Source organism: Stenella coeruleoalba (genome assembly GCF_951394435.1).
Source record: "Stenella coeruleoalba genome assembly, chromosome: 4".
NCBI lineage: Eukaryota > Metazoa > Chordata > Mammalia > Artiodactyla > Delphinidae > Stenella > Stenella coeruleoalba.
In genome coordinates, this window is record NC_137149.1 from 97,775,527 (window position 1) to 97,802,770 (window position 27,244).

Sequence of the window (27,244 nt, forward strand, 5' to 3'; positions counted from 1 at the left end):
TCACAAACCTGCAGAGTTATAAATGACAGCTATCGTCCAAAAATAGACTGAAGTAAGGCTGCCAAGAGGACTTGAAAGCGGGGCAGAATTGCAGGAAAACGACTTCAGCAGGTAGACTAGAATTGCATTGAAAGCATAGGAAAAGAGGCAGAACGTCCACAATGATGCACTTGGCCAAAAAGGGCGTATGCGTTTTTTCCTGAATATATTCAGGAAAAAACGCATACGCCCTTTTTGGCCAACCAAGCAAGCTTGCAAAGGAAATCTTCACTACAATGAAGTCTCACTTCCCCCCGGTCAAAAGGGTCATCTGAAAAAAGTGTAAAATCCAGAAAGGCAGGACAGGCCATGGAGAACTGGGAGCCTTGTTATGCTGATGGGCGGGATGTAAATTGCCAACAACCACTTGGGAGAAGTGTATGGTGTTTCCTGAAACATCTAAAAAACAAAGCAACAGAACCTAGGGCACTTCCACTTATGGTCCTATAGCTTAGGGAAATTAAAATCAAAAAGACACAGCCACCCCAAAGTTTGGAAAGGCTCTGTTTACAAGAACCTCGTTTATAGTACAAGTTCAACATCGCAGAAAGTGAAAAATGGGTAAAGAAGTTGTGGTATTTACTTACAAAGCAATATCACTCAGCAATGAAATCTGTGTCATCAGGCCCTTAGCAGCACAATGAGTGGATTCAGGTATGATGATTCTAACTGAAATAAGTCACACAGAAAAAGAAACATCATAAGATATCAGTAATACACGGAATGGAATCTTGGCTACACAGGAACTGAATTACAGAACAGAACAGGGTCTCAAATTTAGAAAACCAACTTATGCTTGCTTAAGGGGAAAGGTGAGTTGGGGTGCTGCATAAAACCAGAGATTGAAATGAGCACAGATAAAGTTCCTTAAGCCAAATATGGAATAGACAAGAGCTACTCCTTGCTCAACGATATGGACTCAACACCACATATTAAACGCCTAAGAATGTACCTGACTAGTAAGTATCTTAAAACCTATGGATTGCTATGTCTCTGAAAGAGAATCAAGCGTGTGTACAGGGGCATAAACGCAGCAGTGATAGGATTGGAGAGGTTCGGTGAGCAAATGAAGACCCTTTGAAGTCATATTGCATGGTACCCATTCCACGGGTCTCAACTCTCCAGGTTTAAGGTATTCTTCCTTCAGCTAAAACATGCATGTGGAACCCCGAGTTGATCAACCGTGTGAACGGGAGACGTTTTCAAATATGTCTCAGTTTGCCTCCCCTGGTACTCTGGTGCAACATTCCAGACCCTTTACTAACACTCTCCCAACTTGGAGAGTCAGCGCCTTTAACCTCCTGTTTGGCCCAGTTTGCAATTTCTGCGGAAGATGAACAGGAATAGGGAGAACCAATGAGAGACTAGCTGGAGGTGTCTGGACGGGCAAATTTAACTCTCATTTCCCACCAGGAAGAGGAAATAACCAAAGGCTCAGCGTGCCGTACCGGAACCAGATTAGGGCCTGAAGCCATCCTGCGGTGTTGCGGCCAGCTCAAAAGAAAGCGAGTTGAAGAAAGGAGCTCAGGGTCTCTGTAATTCACAAACCTGCAGAGTTATAAATGACAGCTATCGTCCAAAAATATACTGAAGTAAGGCTTCCAAGAGGACTTGAAAGCGGGGCAGGATTGCAGGATACCGATTTCAGGAGGTAGACTGGAATTGCATTGAAAGCGTAGGAAAAGAGGCAGAACGTCCACAATGATGCACTTTGCCAAAAGGGCATATGCGTTTTTTCCTGAATATATTCAGGAAAAAACGCATACGCCCTTTTTGGCCAACCAAGCAAGCTTGCAAAGGAAATCTGCACTACAATGAAGTCTCACTTCCCCCCGGTCAAAAGGGCCATCTGAATAAAGTGTAAAATCCATAAAGGCAGGACAGGCCATGGAGAACTGGGAGCCTTGTTATGCTGATGGGCGGGATGTAAATTGCCAACAGACACTCGGGAGAAGTGTATGGTGTTTCCTGAAACATCTAAAAAACAAAGCAACAGAGCCTAGGGCACTTCCACTTATGGTCCTATAGCTTAGGGAAATTAAAATCAAAAAGACACAGCCACCCCAAAGTTTGGGACGCCTCTGTTTACAAGAACCTCGTTTACCGTACAAGTTCAATATCACAGAAAGTGAAAAATGGATAAAGAACTTGTGGTACTTACGTACAATGCAGTATCACTCAGCAATGAAATCTATGTCTTCAGGCCCGTAGCAGCATAATGAGTGGATTCAGGTACGATGATTCTAACTGAAATAAGTCACACAGAAAAAGAAACATCATAAGATATCACTAATACACGGAATGTAAACTTGGCTACACAGGAACTGAATTACAGAACAGAACATGTTCTCAAATTTAGAAAACCAACTTATGCTTGCTTAAGGGTAAAGGTGAGTTGGGGTGCTGCATAAAACCAGAGATTGAAATGAGCACAGATAAAGTTCCTTAAGCCAAATATGGAATAGACAAGAGCTACTCCTTGCTCAACGAAATGGACTCAACACCGCATATTAAACGCCTAAGAATGTACCTGACTAGTAAGTATCTTAAAACCTATGGATTGCTATGTCTCCGAAAGAGAATCAAGCATGTGTACAGGGGCATAAACACAGCAGTGATAGGATTGGAGATGTTCGGTGAGCAAATGAAGACCCTTTGAAGTCATATTGCATGGTACCCATTCCACGGGTTTCAACTAAATAGTTTTTAGGTATTCTTCCTTCAGCTAAAACATGCATGTGGAACCCAGAGTATGATCAACCATGTGATCGGGAGACGTGTTCAAATATGTCTCAGTTTTCGTACCCTGGTACTCGGGTGCAACATTCCAGACGCTTTACTAACACTCTCCCGACTTGGAGAGTCAGTCCCTTTAACCTCCTGTTTGCCCCAGTTTGCAATTTCTGCGGAAGATGAACAGGAATAGCGAGAACCAATGAGAGACTAGCTGGAGGTGTCTGAACGGGCAAATTTAACTCTCATTTCCCACCAGGAAGAGGAATTAACCAAAGGCTCAGCATGCCGTGCCGGAACCAGATTAGGGCCTGAAGCCATCCTGCGGTGTTGCGGCCAGGTCACAAGAAAGCTAGTTGAAGAAAGGAGCTCAGGGGCACTGTAATTCACAAACCTGCAGAGTTATAAATGACAGCTATCGTCCAAAAATAGACTGAAGTAAGGCTGCCAAGAGGACTTGAAAGCGGGGCAGAATTGCAGGAAAACGAATTCAGGAGGTAGACTGGAATTGCATTGAAAGCATAGGAAAAGAGGCAGCACGTCCACAATGATGCACTTGGCCAAAAAGGGCGTATGCGTTTTTTCCTGAATATATTCAGGAAAAAACGCATACGCCCTTTTTGGCCAACCAAGCAAGCTTGCAAAGGAAATCTTCACTACAATGAAGTCTCACTTCCCCCCGGTCAAAAGGGCCATCTGAAAAAAGTGTAAAATCCAGAAAGGCAGGACAGGCCATGGAGAACTGGGAGCCTTGTTATGCTGATGGGCGGGATGTAAATTGCCAACAACCACTTGGGAGAAGTGTATGGTGTTTCCTGAAACATCTAAAAAACAAAGCAACAGAACCTAGGGCACTTCCACTTATGGTCCTATAGCTTAGGGAAATTAAAATCAAAAAGACACAGCCACCCCAAAGTTTGGAACGGCTCTGTTTACAAGAACCTCGTTTATAGTACAAGTTCAACATCGCAGAAAGTGAAAAATGGGTAAAGAAGTTGTGGTATTTACTTACAAAGCAATATCACTCAGCAATGAAATCTGTGTCATCAGGCCCTTAGCAGCACAATGAGTGGATTCAGGTATGATGATTCTAACTGAAATAAGTCACACAGAAAAAGAAACATCATAAGATATCAGTAATACACGGAATGGAATCTTGGCTACACAGGAACTGAATTACAGAACAGAACAGGGTCTCAAATTTAGAAAACCAACTTATGCTTGCTTAAGGGGAAAGGTGAGTTGGGGTGCTGCATAAAACCAGAGATTGAAATGAGCACAGATAAAGTTCCTTAAGCCAAATATGGAATAGACAAGAGCTACTCCTTGCTCAACGATATGGACTCAACACCACATATTAAACGCCTAAGAATGTACCTGACTAGTAAGTATCTTAAAACCTATGGATTGCTATGTCTCTGAAAGAGAATCAAGCGTGTGTACAGGGGCATAAACGCAGCAGTGATAGGATTGGAGAGGTTCGGTGAGCAAATGAAGACCCTTTGAAGTCATATTGCATGGTACCCATTCCACGGGTCTCAACTCTCCAGGTTTAAGGTATTCTTCCTTCAGCTAAAACATGCATGCGGAACCCCGAGTTGATCAACCGTGTGAACGGGAGACGTTTTCAAATATGTCTCAGTTTTCCTCCCCTGGTACTCTGGTGGAACATTCCAGACCCTTTACTAACATTCTCCCAACTTGGAGAGTCAGCGCCTTTAACCTCCTGTTTGGCCCAGTTTGCAATTTCTGCGGAAGATGAACAGGAATAGGGAGAACCAATGAGAGACTAGCTGGAGGTGTCTGGACGGGCAAATTTAACTCTCATTTCCCACCAGGAAGAGGAAATAACCAAAGGCTCAGCGTGCCGTGCCAGAACCAGATTAGGGCCTGAAGCCATCCTGCGGTGTTGCGGCCAGCTCAAAAGAAAGCGAGTTGAAGAAAGGAGCTCAGGGTCTCTGTAATTCACAAACCTGCAGAGTTATAAATGACAGCTATCGTCCAAAAATATACTGAAGTAAGGCTTCCAAGAGGACTTGAAAGCGGGGCAGGATTGCAGGATACCGATTTCAGGAGGTAGACTGGAATTGCATTGAAAGCGTAGGAAAAGAGGCAGAACGTCCACAATGATGCACTTTGCCAAAAGGGCATATGCGTTTTTTCCTGAATATATTCAGGAAAAAACGCATACGCCCTTTTTGGCCAACCAAGCAAGCTTGCAAAGGAAATCTGCACTACAATGAAGTCTCACTTCCCCCCGGTCAAAAGGGCCATCAGAATAAAGTGTAAAATCCATAAAGGCAGGACAGGCCATGGAGAACTGGGAGCCTTGTTATGCTGATGGGCGGGATGTAAATTACCAACAACCACTCGGGAGAAGTGTATGGTGTTTCCTGAAACATCTAAAAAACAAAGCAACAGAGCCTAGGGCACTTCCACTTATGGTCCTATAGCTTAGGGAAATTAATATCAAAAAGACACAGCAACCCCAAAATTTGGGATGGCTCTTTTTACAGGAATCTCTTCTACGGCACAAGTTAAATATCCCAGAGAGCAAATAATGGATAAAGAAGTTGCGGTAGTTCTGTACAACAGAATACCACTCAGCAATGAAATCTATGTCACCAGGCCCGTACCAGCATAATGAGTGGATTGAGGCACGATGATTCTAAGTGAAATAAGTCACACAGAAAATGAAACATCATAAGGTATCACTAATACACGGAATGTGAACTTGGCTACACATGAACTGAATTACAAAACAGAACAGGGTCTCAAGTTTAGAAAACCAACTTATGCCTGCTTAAGGGGGAAGGTGAGTTGGGGTGCTGCATAAAAGCAGAGTTTGAAATTAGCACAGATACCGTTCCATAAGCCAAATATGTAATAGACAAGAGCTACCCCTTGCTCAAGGAAATGGATTCAACAATGAGGTATCACCTCACACCTGGTAGAATAGGCATCATTGAAAATCTACAAACAAAAAATGCTGGAAAGGGTGTGGAGAAAAGGAACCCTCTTCCACTATTGTTGGGAATATAAATTGATACAGTCATTATGGAGAACAATATGGAATTTCTTAAGAAACTAACAATAGAATTACCATATGATACAGGAATCCCAGTACTGGACATATACCCAGACAAAACCATAAATCAAGAAGAGTCATTCACCGCAATGTTCATTGCATCACTATTTACAATATCGAGGTAATGGAAGCAACCTAAATCCCCACAGACAGACGAATGCATAAAGCTGTGGTACATATATAAAATGGAATATTACTAAGCCATGAAAAGGAATGAAATTGGGTCATTTGTAGAGACGTCGATGGATCTAGAGACTGTCATACAGAGTGAAGTAAGTCAGAAAGAGAAAAACAAATCTTGTATATTCATGCATATATGTGGAACCTAGAAAAACTGTACAGATTAACCATTTTGCAAGGCATAAATAGAGCAACAGATGTAGACAACAAACGTATGGACAACAAGGGGGGAAAGCTGTTGGGGGGGTGGTGGTGGGAGGAGTTGAGAGACTGGGATTGGCATGTATACATTTATATGTATAAAATAGATAACCAATAAGAACCTGCTGTATAAAAATATAAAATAAAATTCAAAATTAAAAAGAAATAAAATTTAAAAAATAAAACAGAAAAAACAATTATTCCCTGCACATACATGTATTTATATGAATAAATTATTTCCATGCTTATATCTGTAAATACAAAAAAGAGGAATAAAATCTACCTTGAACCAAAAACGAAAAAGAGAAAAAAAACACAGAACCCACCAGTTACACAGAGGAAAACCGTATCAGGGCACTTGCTCCAGTTGTAAACAATTCTGAAGTTGGTCAGTGGTGGGGAATCGTCTCCCATTCAGCCAGCAGCCCCCACGCAACAAGCGTCCTCATTGCAAAGCTGGGGCACCGTGCCGAGGCATCTGTGAGTAAACGTGAGCTGAGCCCCAGGCCAGTTGCTGCTGAACTATTCCCACCCGTCCCAGGTAAAACACCTGAATATATACAAGGACTTGAAAGCCTAGAGGAAGGGCCATAGAGCCACACGAGTGACAGCATGCCGGCCGACTTGGTGCCTGCAGGCCAGCCAGGATGGTCCTGGCCCTGGGTGCTCTTCTGGAAGATTTCCATTTCCCTGCCTGAGATACCCGTCCTGTCCCTGCCCCCACTGCTTTTTTCCTTCCTCACCTCTGCCCAGGGAGAAATTCCAGCAGCAGGTATGGGTGACACACCCTCTTCTTTAGCAGGTGGCAGCCTGGCAACTGCTGCAGAAAGTCCAGCAGAGCCCCACTCACACTGGGCCACCCACAAAGCCGTGGCCTCTCACTCCCTCCCACCAGCCCAGCCCGGAGACTGCTGACAGGGCAGAGAAAATGGCGTCAGGCACGGCTGCAGGGGCTCTTGCTGCCTGGAGTGGTATTTATATTGATCTCAACCCAGGCACACCTGGGGAGGGCTGGCCGGCACGGTAAGGCTGCCCAGGTCAGCCAATCATCACCCCTCAGGGGCTCACAGTTGCAGAAAATGGAACTTGCTGAACCGGCCAGGTCCAAGGAACAGGTGTGGGCTCCTGAGAGTCAGGATAGACAAGGGGCTGCAGCTTTGGCTTGTTTTCTAATCATATTGTCTGGCCCATGAGTGGGAGACAACTTCAAGAAAACCCTCTCCTAATGAGAGGAACCCAGGAGTCAGGGAGAGGAGGGGTGGGTGGTGGTTGGAGACAGAGGCCTGGTGCCCCGGGTGCAGTGGAAGTCTCTGGAAGACCAGGTGGAGGGAGGCCTCACGGAGTGATGCCCAGGGTCACAGACCTGTCGCAGCTGCTGTTTGTTAGTTCAAGTCCTGCTCTGAGGTGCTCTGTGTCAGCTCTGAGCGACAGGTGAGCTGGGGGTGCTCTGCAATGAGGGCTATGTGCACGGTTCCTGTGTGCCCAGCCCTGCCACGGTACCTGCAAGGGTAGCTCTGTATCCTGGGAGGGGCCTGACCACGAGAGCCCCGTGGGCTGGGGTGGGGGTGGGGTACCTGCCCAGGTGAGCTCCATATTCTGGGATTGTTCTGACCACGAGAGCCCCATGGGCCGCTGGGGACCTGGTAAAGGATGTCAGGACAGTCAGTGAAGCCACCGAGGATATACCTCCAGTTGCTCCTAATTCCTACACCCTGCTGGTCATTCTACCAACCACCAGGACATGGTATTCTGTATTAGTCTTCAATGATGCCTTCTTTTGTATTCCATTAGTCCCAGAGTCACAAGAAATTTTGGCTTGTGAGTGGCAGGACTCAACATACAACTAAAACAATACTTCCGGGCCGTCTGGCCCCAAGGGTGCAAAAATTCCCACACCATCTTTGGAGAAAGCTTAGCTAAAGACCTAAAAGTTCTACCTCTGGAAAAGGAAACCCTCCTTCAATATGCAGACGACATTCTGATCACCAGCCCTACTAAGGAGGCCTCTGAACTACCAAGCCAATAAAGGATAGAAGTTGTCCAAGAAAAAGCTCAAATATCACAGACTGCGGTGACCTGCCTGGGCTTCATTCTCACAGAAGGTCAGAGAAGCCCATCCCAGGAAAGGGAAGAAACCATTTTCAGCCTTACCCCTTTCTAAAACTAGAAGACAGCTTAGGGGTTCCTGGGGAGGCCAGGGTTTGCTGCTTCTGGATCCCTAACTACAGTCTACTAGCTGGGCCTCTATATGAAACACTGAAAGGAAAAGATGATGATCCTTTTGAATAGAATCCAGAAGTGGCCTTTCAAGAATGGAAAGAGCAGTCAATTCAGACCCTTGCCCTGGAACTCCCTAATTTAGCTAAACCCTTTGACCTTTACATTCCCGGTGAAAGGTGAATCGCCATTGGAGAATTAGTGCAAAAACTGGGACCACTTGAAATGGAACAATGCAAGAATGCCATCCAGGTAGGATAAACTACGGTCACTAAGGGGCTTGGCCCACTGCCACATCTGGCCAAGATACTGGCGGTATCTAAAAACCTGGAAATCAGCAGCCCAAAAGGCCACCTCCCTCCTAAGGGAAAAGGACCCCACGTGGTGATCCTAACCACCAACCATGCCCTGAAGTTGCAGGGTTCGCTCCGTGGGCACACCGACCTCGAGTGAGGAGGCCCTCCAACTCCAACATCCAGAGAGATAACCGGGGGCAACAGGGCACCATGACGACTCGTGTGAACATCACTTGACCTGGAGTTTCTCTCATAAAACAACAAGAGTGTGTCCCAAAAGAGTAGACTACTGCTTGCAGGACTTACTGCACCCAGAGGGGAGCTAATAATCTTGGCGGGGGAACAGTATACCACACTGTCACCATAGAAAAGCCTACAGACACCATGATGATGGTGGCCAATAAGACCGGCTGGACTCCTGTTTACTTCAAAAGGCTGTTGACTCAGTAGCCATCATGGTCCTTGGTCACCACTGACCCTGGACTGTCTGGGAGTTGAGCGGGCAGGGCTCTGACACCTGGTGCTGTTTGTACGTTAATTCAGGGGCCTAATTGAAGAAAGCGCAGACTACTGGTCAGAGCATCTAGGCTGGCAGAGACGGTCAGCCTAAGGTGGCCGAACAAATGTGAGGCGGGGTGAAACCGGCCCCCACAGCGTCTCTGCACATCTCTTTCCTGGACCCTTAAAGGTCATTAGAATCTATAACACTTCCAATGCTGGTGCTCAGGTGGACGAGCAGGGAGGCAGGGGTCCTGGGGACAATCAACGTCACCGGGAGGCTGCTGGGGAGAAGCTCTGACCCTCGCCCCAGGGTATGAGGGCTCCCAACTCAGCACTCAGCAGTTACAGAAGAAGGGTCTGCACCCTCAGCACTCCAAGAATGAGGAACGGGACAAAAGGCAGAGGAGGGGTTTGTCCCCAGCAAAGCCCATTAAAAATCCCTGGGAGATAAAAATAGAATCTGGGCAATAAAGTCAAGTCTAACCTTTTTTATCCTTTGTGCTTTGTCTAATTTCACGTGCTCCTAGGGTCCCGCATGCAGAGGTTCCACACCCGGCACTTCAGACCAGATTTCCTAGTGCAGAATGGCTGGGTCGACACCTCAGCTCCTGGGGCCCAGTGCAGACTCCACAATATAGAGCCTGAGCTACAGCCAACCCGGCCCTCGAGAGCTCCGCCGCCTCCCTCCCTCCCACTGACTCTGACAGGATCTCTACACAGCAGCCCAGCCCACAGCCCACGGGGTAGTGCATGCTCTCACCTCTCCATTCTCTGATCAAAATATAAAGTTTCCTTTGCTTGTGAACCAAACTCAGTCTCGATCTGTTGGCCCCAATGACACTGGGCAGGGGGACACTTGTTGGGGTCCACTCTGGAGGATCAGTAACAGAAATTGAGACTATTGTAACCTCAATGAACAGATGTGTGAGCCAAATTGTAGTTAACATAGAACAGTGTATAAGGCTCGGGTAAAATAAGATGTTTTTAACACTTCCATTTGATATTTCCATCACTTTTTATAAGCAAGTTCAGTGAAAAGGTTTGTCTTATTTGTCAGGTCAATATTGGAGAAACGAAGTGATTTCTTTCCAAGGATGTACATCTAATAATCTTGGTTAAACCTTCAATCTTGTTTTAAATGCTTTTCCATTGAAAATGATACCTCTCTTTCAGCTCCCCCATTTCTGAGAAGTATAAAATCTTATAATTTATTATTACCAAAGGGGAAAGGTGGGAGGAGGGATAAATTAACAGTTTGGAATTAACACATACACACTGCTATGTATAAAATAGATCATCAACAAGGAACTACTGTATAGCACAGGGAACTACACTCAACATTTTGCAATAACCTATAAGGGGAAATAATCTGAAAAAGAATAGATATTTTTATTGACATCATCTATCAATGACAGTTAAAGTGTAGCCTAAGGGAAGCTGGTGGTGAGTGCTTCTGACCCTGAAGACTTCAATCATCTAAAGTTTGGACTCTGCCTACTTCCCAAGGCCCTTAATGAACATATGTGTAGCCGTAGCTTAAAAAATTCCCCAGTTTGGGTTTCGGGGAGACACTGATTTTGAAAAAGCCCTGGTGTTCTCCTTACATGAATGGGACTCTTCCTACTGCTAAAACATGTCTGTCACACCCAGAGGATGGTATACCGTCTGATCGGGAAGAGTTTGGAAAAGGCATCTCATCTCCTCATCTCCTGGTGCTCGGGTTCACCCCTCCAGCATCTTTACTAACAGTCTCCCCACTTGGAGATGTCAGCACTGTCAACATCCTGTTGCGTACAGTTTGGAATTTGTCCAGAGGATGAAGCGGAAGGATGAGGAACAATGAGAGACAAGTCCTAGGTGTTCAGACAGGCACATGTCACTCTAATTTCCAATCAGGAAGACGAATTGACCAAAGGCTAGGGTTGCCCATGGAAACAGTATAGGGCTTGAGGAAATCCCGCTGCTTTGTGGCCAGTTCCCATAAACACGAGTTGAACAATGGAACTCAGGGGCAGTAAAATTCACAAAACTGCAGAGTTGAAAATATCCATCACTGAAAAATGTCTTGAGGAAAGTCAGAGAAAAGGACTTGTAAGCAAGGGAGAATGGCAGGAAAGGGATTTGAGGAGGTAGAAAGGACTCGCCATTAAGCACAAGAAAAGGAGCTGAACATTGCCAACATTGCAGTTGGCCAAAAAGGGTGTATGCGTTCTTTTCTGTATATATTCAAGAAAAGGGCATACACTTTTTTAGCCAACCAAACAGGTGGGCACTGGAAGTCAATACCACAAAAGATATCACTTCGCATCAGTCAGAAGAGCCATCCTCATAAAGCGTAAACAACAGAAATGCAGGACAGAGCAACGAGAAGAGGGAGCCCTGTGAGACTTATAGTGGAAATGTATATTGCCAACGGCCATTCTGGAGAAGTGTATTGTGTTTACTAAAGCATCTACAAAATGAGCTACAGAGCATAGGGCACTTGCACTCATGGGCGTATATCTTGGGAAAAACAAAAATCGAGAGGACACAGGCACCCCAATGTTTACCCCCTCTCTGTTTAAAAGATCCTCGACTAGGATATAACTTAAATGTCTCTGGAGGGAAAAAATGGATAGAGATGTGGTACTTAGGTAGAGTGGAATATTATTCAGCCTGGAAATCAATGAAATATGGCCAGTTGTAACAACTCCGGAGGAGTTACGTATGATCATTCTAAGTGACAGAATTCAAAAAGAAAAAGACACATATCATAAGATATCACTTAAAGGTGGAATCCAAAATGGCTACACATGAAATAAATTACAAAACAAAAACATAGTCAAATATGTAGAAAACACGCATAAGGCTGCTAAACGGGAAAGGTGGGGAGGGGTGAGGCATCATCCAGGAGGTTGAAATTAGCAAAGATACCATTCCAAATACCAAACTGATAATCAACAAGGCCTACACGGTAGCTAAAAGAACTGCACTCAGCACACTCAAGTCACCGGAAAAGAATATATATGACTGGTAAGAATCTGAAAAAGAATTTATTGATGTCTCTCTGTACGTGAATCAAGTGGATGTACAGCAGCAAGAAACAGAGCTTTGAAAATCAGCTGTAACCAATATAGTAATAAATTGAAAAAAATAAACGACAGAGAGACAGAGAAAACCTCTTACAACTTTTCCTCAGGGACGGTGATGCAACATGGATTGAACACATCTAGACCCACAGCAGGATGAGACATAAGGCTGGAAACTGTTTGCGCTAAGAGAAATGTGAGGTTGGGTGAGGAAATGCACACCCTTTAAAGTAATACTACCTGGTACCCATTCAATGGGTCCCAAATCTGCAGGTTCAAGGGATCTTCCTACAGCTAAAACATGCATGGAAAGCCCAGAGGGCTGTACACCATGTGATCGGGAGATGTGTCTAAAATGCACCTCATTTATCCTCTCCTGGTGCTCCTGTTCACCATTCCAGCCACGCTACTTAGAATCTCCCCACTTGGAGAATCAGCACATTTAAACTTCTGTTTCACACATTTTGCAAATTGTGAGGAGGATGAACGGGAAGAGGGGGAACCAATGAGAGAAGAGTTGTAGGGGTTTGGACGGGCACATATCACTCTAATTTCCCATTAAGAATAAGAATTAAAGAAAGGCTCAGCCTGCCTCGCCGGAGCCAAAATAGGGCCTGAAGCAATCCTGCGGGTTTGAGGCCAGCTCACAAAAGAGCAACTTAAAAAATGGAGCTCAGGGTCACTGCAATTCACAAACCTGCAGAGTTATAAATGAAAACTAACGTCCAAAAATATGTTGAGGTAAGGCAAAGAAGAGGATCTGAATGCAAGACAGAATTGCAAGAAACAGATTTCAAGAGATAGATTGGACTCGTCTTTAACGCACATGAAAAGCGGCAGAATTTCGACAATGATGCAGTTGGCCCAAAAGGGCGTATGCGTTTTTTCCTGATTATATCCAGGAAAAAACGCATACGCACTTTATGGGCAACGAAGCAAGCAAGCAATGCAAATGTGCACAACAAAGAAGTCTCACTTCCCACCAGTCAAAAGGGCCATCCTAAAAAATTGTAAAAACCAGAAATGCAGGACAGGCCATGGAGAACAGGGAGCCTTTATACGCTGATGGGCAGTGTGTGAACTGCCGAGAGCCACTCTGGAGAAGTGTATGGTGGTTCCTAAATCATCTAAAAAACAGAGCTACAGAGCATAGGACACTTCCAATCATGGGAGTATATCTAGGGAAGTCTAAAAATCAACAAGACACAAGCACACCACAGTTTAGGGCTACTCTGTTTACAAGAACCTCAACTTCAGTACACCTTAAATATCCCAGGAAAGAGAACAATGGATAAAGAAGATGTGGTACTTATGTACAATGGAATATCTCTTCACCATGAAATCAATGTAATAAGGCTAGTAGAAGGATAAAGAGTGGATTTAGGTCCGATAATACTACTTGAAATAAGTCAAACAGAAAAAGAAACATATCATAAGATATCACTTATAGAGGGAGGGTAAATATGGCTGCACAAGAAATGAATTACAGAACAGAACAGTGTCTCACATTTAGAAAACACACTTATGTCAGCTTAAGGGGAAAGGAGAGGTGGGGTGATGCATAAAACCAGAGTTTGAAATTAGCACAGATACCGTTCAATAAACCAAATAGGTATTAGACAAGATCTACACCTTGCTCAATGAACAGGCCTCAACACACCCTATACACCGCAGAGAAATATATCTGAGGAATAAGAATCTTAAAACCCATGTATTGATATATCTCCATAAGGGAATCAAGTGTGTGCAGAGCGGCACAAACACAGCAGTGAAAAGGAGCTAAACCCCATTATAGAAATAAATTTTAAAAACAAAACGCTGAAACAATGAAAGAGAGAAAAATTCTTACAAAATTCGCTCAGGGGCTGTGATGCAACCTGGATTGACCACATATAAACCCACAGCTGGATAAGACATAAGGCTGGACACTTGGGGCTGACAGGATTGGTGAGCTTTGGTGAGCAACTGCCGAAAGTTTAATGCAATACTTCATGCTACTCATTCCAAGGGTCCCAACACTCCAGGTTGAAGGGAATCTTCCTACAGCTAAACCATGCTTGGGAAACCCAGCGACTGGTATACCATATGATCGGGAAAGGTTTCTAAAACGCACCTCATTTTTCCTCTCCTGGGGCTCCGGATCGACATTCCAGCCGCTTTACTAACAACATCCCCACATGGAGTCAATGCCTTTAAGTTCTGGTATCGCACAGTCTGCAGTTAGTGCAGAGGATGAATGGGAATAGGGGGAACCAGTGAGAAACTAGCTGTAGCGGTTTCAATGGGCACATGTCACTCTAATATCACATCAGTAAGAAGAATTAACCAAAGGCACAGCAAGGTGCCCCAGAAGAAAAATAGGGCTTCAAGGAATCCTGTGGTTACGGGGCAAGACCACGAAAATAAGAGCTAAAAAATGGAGCTAAGGGCCACTGCAATTCAAAAACCTGCAGAGTTATAAAGGCCAACTATTTTTAAAAAATATATTGAGGTAAGGCTATGAAGAGGCATTGAAAGCAAGGCAGAATTGCAGGAAACCGATTTCAGGAGGTAGACTGGAATTGCATTGAAAGCATAGGAAAAGAGGCAGAACGTCCACAATGATGCACTTGGCCAAAAAGGGCGTATGCGTTTTTTCCTGAATATATTCAGGAAAAAACGCATATGCCCTTTTTGGCCAACCAAGCAAACTTGCAAAGGAAATCTGCAGTACAATGAAGTCTCACTGCCCCCTGGTCAAAAGGGCCATCTGAAAAAAGTGTAAAATCCATAAAGGCAGGACAGGCCATGGAGAACTGGGAGCCTTGTTATGCTGATGGGCGGGATGTAAATTGCCAACAGACACTCGGGAGAAGTGTATGGTGTTTCCTGAAACATCGAAAAAACAAAGCAACAGAGCCTAGGGCACTTCCACTTATGGTCCTATAGCTTAGGAAAATGAAAATCAAATAGACACAGCCACCCCAAAGTTTGGGACGCCTCTGTTTACAAGAACCTCGTTTACAGTACAAGTTCAACATCGCAGAAAGTGAAAAATAGATAAAGAAGTTGTGGTATTCACTTACAAAGCAATATCACTCAACAATGAAATCTATGTCATCAGGCCCTTAGCAGCACAATGAGTGGATTCAGGTATGATGATTCTAACTGAAATAAGTCACACAGAAAAAGAAACATCATAAGATATCAGTAATACACGGAATGTAAACTTGGCTACACAGGAACTGAATTACAGAACAGAACAGGGTCTCAAATTTAGAAAACCAACTTATGCTTGCTTAAGGGGAAAGGTGAGTTGGGGTGCTGCATAAAACCAGAGATTGAAATGAGCACAGATAAAGTTCCTTAAGCCAAATATGGAATAGACAAGAGCTACTCCTTGCTCAACGAAATGGACTCAACACCGCATATTAAACGCCTAAGAATGTACCTGACTAGTAAGTATCTTAAAACCTATGGATTGCTATGTCTCCGAAAGAGAATCAAGCATGAGTACAGGGGCATAAACGCAGCAGTGATAGGATTGGAAAGGTTCGGTGAGCAAATGAAGACCCTTTGAAGTCATATTGCATGGTACCCATTCCACGGGTTTCAACTACCCAGGTTTAAGGTATTCTTCCTTCAGCTAAAACATGCATGTGGAACCTAGAGTATGATCAACCATGTGATCGGGAGACGTGTTCAAATATGTCTCAGTTTTCGTACCCTGGTACTCGGGTGCAACATTCCAGACGCTTTACTAACACTCTCCCCACTTGGAGAGTCAGTCCCTTTAACCTCCTGTTTGGCCCAGTTTGCAATTTCTGTGGAAATGAACAGGAATACCGAGAACCAATGAGAGACTAGCTGGAGGTGTCTGGATGGGCAAATTTAACTCTCATTTCCCACCAGGAAGAGGAATTAACGAAAGGCTCAGCGTGCCGTGCCAGAACAAGATTAGTGCCTGAAGACATCCTGCGGTGTTGCGGCCAGGTCACAAGAAAGCGAGTTGAAGAAAGGAGCTCAGGGGCACTGTAATTCACAAACCTGCAGAGTTATAAATGACAGCTATCGTCCAAAAATAGACTGAAGTAAGGCTGCCAAGACGACTTGAAAGCGGAGCAGAATTGCAGGAAACCGATTTCAGGAGGTAGACTGGAATTGCATTGAAAGCATAGGAAAAGAGGCAGAACGTCCACAATGATGCACTTGGCCAAAAAGGGCGTATGCGTTTTTTCCTGAATATATTCAGGAAAAAACGCATATGCCCTTTTTGGCCAACCAAGCAAGCTTGCAAAGGAAATCTGCACTACAATGAAGTCTCACTTCCCCCCGGTCAAAAGGGCCATCTGAAAAAAGTGTAAAATCCAGAAAGGCAGGACAGGCCATGGAGAACTGGGAGCCTTGTTATGCTGAAGGGCGGGATGTAAATTGCCAACAACCACTCGGGAGAAGTGTATGGTGTTTCCTGAAACATCTAAAAAACAAAGCAACAGAGCCTAGGGCACTTCCACTTATGGTCCTATAGCTTAGGGAAATTAAAATCAAAAAGACACAGCCACCCCAAAGTTTGGGACGCCTCCGTTTACAAGAACCTCGTTTACCGTACAAGTTCAATATCACAGAAATTGAAAAATGGATAAAGAACTTGTGGTACTTACGTACAATGCAGTATCACTCAGCAATGAAATCTATGTCATCAGGCCCGTAGCAGCATAATGAGTGGATTCAGGTACGATGAATCTAACTGAAATAAGTCAAACAGAAAAAGAAACATCATAAGATATCACTAATACACGGAATGTAAACTTGGCTACACAGGAACTGCATTCCAAAACAGAACAGGGTCTCAAATTTAGAAAACCAACTTATGCTTGCTTAAGGGGAAAGGTGAGTTGGGGTGCTGCATAAAACCAGAGATTGAAATGAGCACAGATAAAGTTCCTTAAGCCAAATATGGAATAGACAAGAGCTACTCCTTGCTCAACGAAATGGACGCAAAACCCCATATTAAACGCCTAAGAATGTACCTGACTAGTAAGTATCTTAAAACCTATGGATTGCTATGTCTCCAAAAGAGAATCAAGCGTGTGTACAGGGGCATAAACGCAGCAGTGATAGGATTGGAGAGGTTCGGTGAGCAAATGAATACCCTTTGAAGTCATATTGCATGGTACCCATTACACGGGTCTCAACTCTCCAGGTTTAAGGTATTCTTCCTTCAGCTAAAACATGCATGTGGAACCCAGAGTATGATCAACCATGTGAACGGGAGACGTGTTCAAATATGTCTCAGTTTTCCTCCCCTGGTACTCGGGTGCAACATTCCAGATGCTTTACTAACACTCTCCCCACTTGGAGAGTCAGTCCCTTTAACCTCCTGTTTGGCCCAGTTTGCAATTTCTGCGGAAGATGAACAGGAATAGCGAGAACCAATGAGAGGCTAGCTGGAGGTGTCTGGACGGGCAAATTTAAATCTCATTTCCCACCAGGAAGAGGAATTAACCAAAGGCTCAGCGTGCCGTGCCGGAACCAGATTAGGGCCTGAAGCCATCCTGCGGTGTTGCGGCCAGCTCACAAGAAAGCGAGTTGAAGAAAGGAGCTCAGGGGCACTGTAATTCACAAACCTGCAGAGTTATAAATGACAGCTATCGTCCAAAAATATACTGAAGTAAGGCTGCCAAGAGGACTTGAAAGCGGGGCAGAATTGCAGGAAACCGATTTCAGGAGGTAGATTGGAATTGCATTGAAAGCACAGGAAAAGAGGCAGAACGTCCACAATGATGCACTTGGCCAAAAAGGGCGTATGCGTTTTTTCCTGAATATATTCAGGAAAAAACGCATACGCCCTTTTTGGCCAACCAAGCAAGCTTGCAAAGGAAATCTGCACTACAATGAAGTCTCACTTCCCCCCGGTCAAAAGGGCCATCTGAAAAAAGTGTAAAATCCAGAAAGGCAGGACAGGCCATGGAGAACTGGGAGCCTTGTTATGCTGATGGGCTGGATGTAAATTGCCAACAGACACTCGGGAGAAGTGTATGGTGTTTCCTGAAACATCTAAAAAACAAAGCAACAGAACCTAGGGCACTTCCACTTATGGTCCTATAGCTTAGGGAAATTAAAATCAAAAAGACACAGCCACCCCAAAGTTTGGAACGGCTCTGTTTACAAGAACCTCGTTTACAGTACAAGTTCAATATCACAGAAATTGAAAAATGGATAAAGAACTTGTGGTACTTACGTACAATGCAGTATCACTCAGCAATGAAATCTATGTCATCAGGCACGTAGCAGCATAATGAGTGGATTCAGGTACGATGAATCTAACTGAAATAAGTCACACAGAAAAAGAAACATCATAAGATATCACTAATACACGGAATGTAAACTTGGCTACACAGGAACTGCATTCCAAAACAGAACAGGGTCTCAAATTTAGAAAACCAACTTATGCTTGCTTAAGGGGAAAGGTGAGTTGGGGTGCTGCATAAAACCAGATATTGAAATGAGCACAGATAAAGTTCCTTAAGCCAAATATGGAATAGAAAAGAGCTACTCCTTGCTCAACGAAATGGACTCAAAACCCCATATTAAACCCCTAATAATGTACCTGACTAGTAAGTATCTTAAAACCTATGGATTGCTATGTCTCCAAAAGAGAATCAAGCGTGTGTACAGGGGCATAAACGCAGCAGTGATAGGATTGGAGAGGTTCGGTGAGCAAATGAAGACCCTTTGAAGTCATATTGCATGGTACCCATTACACGGGTCTCAACTCTCCAGGTTTAAGGTATTCTTCCTTCAGCTAAAACATGCATGTGGAACTCAGAGTATGATCAACCATGTGAACGGGAGACGTGTTCAAATATGTCTCAGTTTTCGTACCCTGGTACTCGGGTGCAACATTCCAGACGCTTTACTAACACTCTCCCGACTTGGAGAGTCAGTCCCTTTAACCTCCTGTTTGGCCCAGTTTGCAATTTCTGCGGAAGATGAACAGGAATAGCGAGAACCAATGAGAGGCTAGCTGGAGGTGTCTGGACGGGCAAATTTAACTCTCATTTCCCACCAGGAAGAGGAATTAACCAAAGGCTCAGTATGCCGGGCCGGAACCAGATTAGGGCCTGAAGCCATCCTGCGGTGTTGCGGCCAGGTCACAAGAAAGCGAGTTGAAGAAAGGAGCTCAGGGGCACTGTAATTCACAAACCTGCAGAGTTATAAATGACAGCTATCGTCCAAAAATATACTGAAGTAAGGCTGCCAAGAGGACTTGAAAGCGGGGCAGAATTGCAGGAAACCAATTTCAGGAGGTAGACTGGAATTGCACTGAAAGCATAGGAAAAGAGGCAGAACGTCCACAATGATGCACTTGGCCAAAAAGGGCGTATGCGTTTTTTCCTGAATATATTCAGTAAAAAACGCATACGCCCTTTTTGGCCAACCAAGCAAGCTTGCAAAGGAAATCTGCACTACAATGAAGTCTCACTTCCCCCCGGTCAAAAGGGCCATCTGAAAAAAGTGTAAAATCCAGAAAGGCAGGACAGGCCATGGAGAACTGGGAGCCTTGTTATGCTGATGGGCAGAATGTAAATTGCCAACAGACACTCAGGAGAAGTGTATGGTGTTTCCTGAAACATCTAAAAAACAAAGCAACAGAGCCTAGGGCACTTCCACTTATGGTCCTATAGCTTAGGGAAATTAAAATCAAAAAGACACAGCCACCCGAAAGTTTGGGACGCCTCTGTTTACAAGAACCTCGTTTACAGTACAAGTTCAACATCGCAGAAAGTGAAAAATGGATAAAGAAGTTGTGGTATTTACTTACAAAGCAATATCACTCAGCAATGAAATCTGTGTCATCAGGCCCTTAGCAGCACAATGAGTGGATTCAGGTATGATGATTCTAACTGAAATAAGTCACACAGAAAAAGAAACATCATAAGATATCAGTAATACACGGAATGTAAACTTGGCTACACAGGAACTGAATTACAGAACAGAACAGGGTCTCAAAGTTAGAAAAACAACTTATGCTTGCTTAAGGGTAAAGGTGAGTTGGGGTGCTGCATAAAACCAGAGATTGAAATGAGCACAGATAAAGTTCCTTAAGCCAAATATGGAATAGACAAGAGCTACTCCTTGCTCAGCGAAATGGACTCAACACCGCATATTAAACGCCTAAGAATGTACCTGACTTGTAAGTATCTTAAAACCTATGGATTGCTATGTCTCCGAAAGAGAATCAAGCATGTGTACAGGGGCATAAACGCAGCAGTGATAGGATTGGAGAGGTTCGGTGAGCAAATGAAGACCCTTTGAAGTCATATTGCATGGTACCCATGCCACGGGTTTCAACTACCCAGGTTTAAGGTATTCTTCCTTCAGCTAAAACATGCATGTGGACCCCAGAGTATGATCAACCATGTGATCGGGAGACGTGTTCAAATATGTCTCAGTTTTCGTACCCTGGTACTCGGGTGCAACATTCCAGACGCTTTACTAACACTCTCCCGACTTGGAGAGTCAGTCCCTTTAACCTCCTGTTTGGCCCAGTTTGCAATTTCTGCGGAAGATGAACAGGAATAGCGAGAACCAATGAGAGACTAGCTGGAGGTGTCTGGACGGGCAAATTTAACTCTCATTCCCCACCAGGAAGAGGAATTAACCAAAGGCTCAGCATGCCGTGCCGGAACCAGATTAGGGCCTGAAGCCATCCTGCGGTGTTGCGGCCAGCTCACAAGAAAGCGAGTTGAAGAAAGGAGCTCAGGGGCACTGTAATTCACAAACCTGCAGAGTTATAAATGACAGCTATCGTCCAAAAATAGACTGAAGTAAGGCTGCCAAGAGGACTTGAAAGCGGGGCAGAATTGCAGGAAACCGATTTCAGGAGGTAGACTGGAATTGCATTGAAAGCATAGGAAAAGAGGCAGAACGTCCACAATGATGCACTTGGCCAAAAAGGGCGTATGCGTTTTTTCCTGAATATATTCAGGAAAAAACGCATACGCCCTTTTTGGCCAACCAAGCAACCTTGCAAAGGAAATCTGCACTACAATGAAGTCTCACTTCCCCCCGGTCAAAAGGGCCATCTGAAAAAAGTGTAAAATCCAGAAAGGCAGGACAGGCCATGGAGAACTGGGAGCCTTGTTATGCTGATGGGCGGGATGTAAATTGCCAACAGACACTCGGGAGAAGTGTATGGTGTTTCCTGAAACATCTAAAAAACAAAGCAACAGAGCCTAGGGCACTTCCACTTATGGTCATATAGCTTAGGGAAATTAAAATCAAAAAGACACAGCCACCCCAAAGTTTGGGAAGCCTCTGTTTACAAGATCCTCGTTTACAGTACAAGTTCAACATTGCAGAAAGTGAAAAATGGATAAAGAAGTTGTGGTATTTACTTACAAAGCAATATCACTCAGCAATGAAATCTATGTCATCAGGCCCTTAGCATCACAATGAGTGGATTCAGGTATGATGATTCTAACTGAAATAAGTCACACAGAAAAAGAAACATCATAAGATATCAGTAATACACGGAATGTAAACTTGGCTACACAGGAACTGAATTACAGAGCAGAACAGGGTCTCAAATTTAGAAAACCAACTTATGCTTGCTTAAGGGTAAAGGTGAGTTGGGGTGCTGCATAAAACCAGAGATTGAAATGAGCACAGATAAAGTTCCTTAAGTCAAATATGGAATAGACAAGAGCTACTCCTTGCTCAAAGAAATGGACTCAACACCGCATATTAAACGCCTAAGAATGTACCTGACTAGTAAGTATCGTAAAACCTATGGATTGCTATGTCTCCAAAAGAGAATCAAGCATGTGTACAGGGGCATAAATGCAGCAGTGATAGGATTGGAGAGGTTCGGTGAGCAAATGAAGACCCTTTGAAGTCATATTGCATGGTACCATTTACACGGGTCTCAACTCTCCAGGTTTAAGGTATTCTTCCTTCAGCTAAAACATGCATGTGGAACCCAAGTATGATCAACCATGTGATCGGGAGACGTGTTCAAATATGTCTCAGTTTTCGTACCCTGGTACTCGGGTGCAACATTCCAGACGCTTTACTAACACTCTCCCGACTTGGAGAGTCAGTCCCTTTAACCTCCTGTTTGGCCCAGTTTGCAATTTCTGCGGAAGATGAACAGAAATAGCGAGAACCAATGAGAGGCTAGCTGGAGGTGTCTGGACGGGCAAATTTAACTCTCATTTCCCACCAGGAAGAGGAATTAACCAAAGGCTCAGCGTGCCATGCCGGAACCAGATTAGGGCCTGAAGCCATCCTGCGGTGTTGCGGCCAGGTCACAAGAAAGCGAGTTGAAGAAAGGAGCTCAGGGGCACTGTAATTCACAAACCTGCAGAGTTATAAATGACAGCTATCGTCCAAAAATAGACTGAAGTAAGGCTGCCAAGAGGACTTGAAAGCGGGGCAGAATTGCAGGAAACCGATTTCAGGAGGTAGACTGGAATTGCATTGAAAGCATAGGAAAAGAGGCAGAACGTCCACAATGATGCACTTGGCCAAAAAGGGCGTATGCGTTTTTTCCTGAATATATTCAGGAAAAAACGCATACGCCCTTTTTGGCCAACCAAGCAAGCTTGCAAAGGAAATCTGCACTACAATGAAGTCTCACTTCCCCCCGGTCAAAAGGGCCATCTGAAAAAAGTGTAAAATCCAGAAAGGCAGGACAGGCCATGGAGAACTGGGAGCCTTGTTATGCTGATGGTCGGGATGTAAATTGCCAACAACCACTTGAGAGAAGTATATGGTGTTTCCTGAAACATCTAAAAAACAAAGCAACAGAACCTAGGGCACTTCCACTTATGGTCCTATAGCTTAGGGAAATTAAAATCAAAAAGACACAGCCACCCCAAAGTTTGGAACAGCTCTGGTTACAAGAACCTCGTTTACAGTACAAGTTCAACATCGCAGAAAGTGAAAAATGGATAAAGAAGTTGTGGTATTTACTTACAAAGCAATATCACTCAGCAATGAAATCTGTGTCATCAGGCCCTTAGCAGCACAATGAGTGGATTCAGGTATGATGATTCTAACTGAAATAAGTCACACAGAAAAAGAAACATCATAAGATATCAGTAATACACGGAATGGAAACTTGGCTACACAGGAACTGAATTACAGAACAGAACAGGGTCTCAAATTTAGAAAACCAACTTATGCTTGCTTAAGGGTAAAGGTTAGTTGGGGTGCTGCATAAAACCAGAGATTGAAATGAGCACAGATAAAGTTCCTTAAGCCAAATATGGAATAGACAAGAGCTACTCCTTGCTCAACGAAATGGACTCAACACTGCATATTAAAGCCTAAGAATGTACCTGACTAGTAAGTATCTTAAAACCTATGGATTGCTATGTCTCCGAAAGAGAACCAAGCATGTGTACAGGGGCATAAACGCAGCAGTGAGAGGATTGGAGAGGTTCGGTGAGCAAATGAAGACCCTTTGAAGTCATATTGCATGGTACCCATTCCACGGGTTTCAACTACCCAGGTTTAAGGTATTCTGCCTTCAGCTAAAACATGCATGTGGAACCTAGAGTATGATCAACCATGTGATCGGGAGACGTGTTCAAATATGTCTCAGTTTTCGTACCCTGGTACTCGGGTGCAACATTCCAGACGCTTTACTAACACTCTCCCGACTTGGAGAGTCAGTCCCTTTAACCTCCTGTTTGGCCCAGTTTGCAATTTCTGCGGAAGATGAACAGGAATAGCGAGAACCAATGAGAGACTAGCTGGAGGTGTCTGAACGGGCAAATTTAACTCTCATTTCCCACCAGGAAGAGGAATTAACCAAAGGCTCAGCATGCCGTGCCGGAACCAGATTAGGGCCTGAAGCCATCCTGCGGTGTTGCGGCCAGGTCACAAGAAAGCTAGTTGAAGAAAGGAGCTCAGGGGCACTGTAATTCACAAACCTGCAGAGTTATAAATGACAGCTATCGTCCAAAAATAGACTGAAGTAAGGCTGCCAAGAGGACTTGAAAGCGGGGCAGAATTGCAGGAAAACGAATTCAGGAGGTAGACTGGAATTGCATTGAAAGCATAGGAAAAGAGGCAGCACGTCCACAATGATGCACTTGGCCAAAAAGGGCGTATGCGTTTTTTCCTGAATATATTCAGGAAAAAACGCATACGCCCTTTTTGGCCAACCAAGCAAGCTTGCAAAGGAAATCTTCACTACAATGAAGTCTCACTTCCCCCCGGTCAAAAGGGCCATCTGAAAAAAGTGTAAAATCCAGAAAGGCAGGACAGGCCATGGAGAACTGGGAGCCTTGTTATGCTGATGGGCGGGATGTAAATTGCCAACAACCACTTGGGAGAAGTGTATGGTGTTTCCTGAAACATCTAAAAAACAAAGCAACAGAACCTAGGGCACTTCCACTTATGGTCCTATAGCTTAGGGAAATTAAAATCAAAAAGACACAGCCACCCCAAAGTTTGGAACGGCTCTGTTTACAAGAACCTCGTTTATAGTACAAGTTCAACATCGCAGAAAGTGAAAAATGGGTAAAGAAGTTGTGGTATTTACTTACAAAGCAATATCACTCAGCAATGAAATCTGTGTCATCAGGCCCTTAGCAGCACAATGAGTGGATTCAGGTATGATGATTCTAACTGAAATAAGTCACACAGAAAAAGAAACATCATAAGATATCAGTAATACACGGAATGGAATCTTGGCTACACAGGAACTGAATTACAGAACAGAACAGGGTCTCAAATTTAGAAAACCAACTTATGCTTGCTTAAGGGGAAAGGTGAGTTGGGGTGCTGCATAAAACCAGAGATTGAAATGAGCACAGATAAAGTTCCTTAAGCCAAATATGGAATAGACAAGAGCTACTCCTTGCTCAACGATATGGACTCAACACCACATATTAAACGCCTAAGAATGTACCTGACTAGTAAGTATCTTAAAACCTATGGATTGCTATGTCTCTGAAAGAGAATCAAGCGTGTGTACAGGGGCATAAACGCAGCAGTGATAGGATTGGAGAGGTTCGGTGAGCAAATGAAGACCCTTTGAAGTCATATTGCATGGTACCCATTCCACGGGTCTCAACTCTCCAGGTTTAAGGTATTCTTCCTTCAGCTAAAACATGCATGCGGAACCCCGAGTTGATCAACCGTGTGAACGGGAGACGTTTTCAAATATGTCTCAGTTTTCCTCCCCTGGTACTCTGGTGCAACATTCCAGACCCTTTACTAACATTCTCCCAACTTGGAGAGTCAGCGCCTTTAACCTCCTGTTTGGCCCAGTTTGCAATTTCTGCGGAAGATGAACAGGAATAGGGAGAACCAATGAGAGACTAGCTGGAGGTGTCTGGACGGGCAAATTTAACTCTCATTTCCCACCAGGAAGAGGAAATAACCAAAGGCTCAGCGTGCCGTGCCGGAACCAGATTAGGGCCTGAAGCCATCCTGCGGTGTTGCGGCCAGCTCAAAAGAAAGCGAGTTGAAGAAAGGAGCTCAGGGTCTCTGTAATTCACAAACCTGCAGAGTTATAAATGACAGCTATCGTCCAAAAATATACTGAAGTAAGGCTTCCAAGAGGACTTGAAAGCGGGGCAGGATTGCAGGATACCGATTTCAGGAGGTAGACTGGAATTGCATTGAAAGCGTAGGAAAAGAGGCAGAACGTCCACAATGATGCACTTTGCCAAAAGGGCATATGCGTTTTTTCCTGAATATATTCAGGAAAAAACGCATACGCCCTTTTTGGCCAACCAAGCAAGCTTGCAAAGGAAATCTGCACTACAATGAAGTCTCACTTCCCCCCGGTCAAAAGGGCCATCAGAATAAAGTGTAAAATCCATAAAGGCAGGACAGGCCATGGAGAACTGGGAGCCTTGTTATGCTGATGGGCGGGATGTAAATTGCCAACAGACACTCGGGAGAAGTGTATGGTGTTTCCTGAAACATCTAAAAAACAAAGCAACAGAGCCTAGGGCACTTCCACTTATGGTCCTATAGCTTAGGGAAATTAATATCAAAAAGACACAGCAACCCCAAAATTTGGGATGGCTCTTTTTACAGGAATCTCTTCTACGGCACAAGTTAAATATCCCAGAGAGCAAATAATGGATAAAGAAGTTGCGGTAGTTCTGTACAACAGAATACCACTCAGCAATGAAATCTATGTCACCAGGCCCGTACCAGCATAATGAGTGGATTGAGGCACGATGATTCTAAGTGAAATAAGTCACACAGAAAATGAAACATCATAAGGTATCACTAATACACGGAATGTGAACTTGGCTACACATGAACTGAATTACAAAACAGAACAGGGTCTCAAGTTTAGAAAACCAACTTATGCCTGCTTAAGGGGGAAGGTGAGTTGGGGTGCTGCATAAAAGCAGAGTTTGAAATTAGCACAGATACCGTTCCATAAGCCAAATATGTAATAGACAAGAGCTACCCCTTGCTCAAGGAAATGGATTCAACAATGAGGTATCACCTCACACCTGGTAGAATAGGCATCATTGAAAATCTACAAACAAAAAATGCTGGAAAGGGTGTGGAGAAAAGGAACCCTCTTCCACTATTGTTGGGAATATAAATTGATACAGTCATTATGGAGAACAATATGGAATTTCTTAAGAAACTAACAATAGAATTACCATATGATACAGGAATCCCAGTACTGGACATATACCCAGACAAAACCATAAATCAAGAAGAGTCATTCACCGCAATGTTCATTGCATCACTATTTACAATATCGAGGTAATGGAAGCAACCTAAATGCCCACAGACAGACGAATGCATAAAGCTGTGGTACATATATAAAATGGAATATTACTAAGCCATGAAAAGGAATGAAATTGGGTCATTTGTAGAGACGTCGATGGATCTAGAGACTGTCATACAGAGTGAAGTAAGTCAGAAAGAGAAAAACAAATCTTGTA

The 27,244-nt window shown here is 44.1% G+C and overlaps 1 long non-coding RNA gene across 1 annotated transcript in view; it reads right to left on the bottom strand.

Annotated features, from left to right (window-relative positions):
• Positions 1-27,244, bottom strand: part of LOC307185421 — a 1,499,986-nt gene that overhangs the window by 524,792 nt on the left and 947,950 nt on the right. The gene's annotated exons all lie outside the window — the stretch shown is intronic.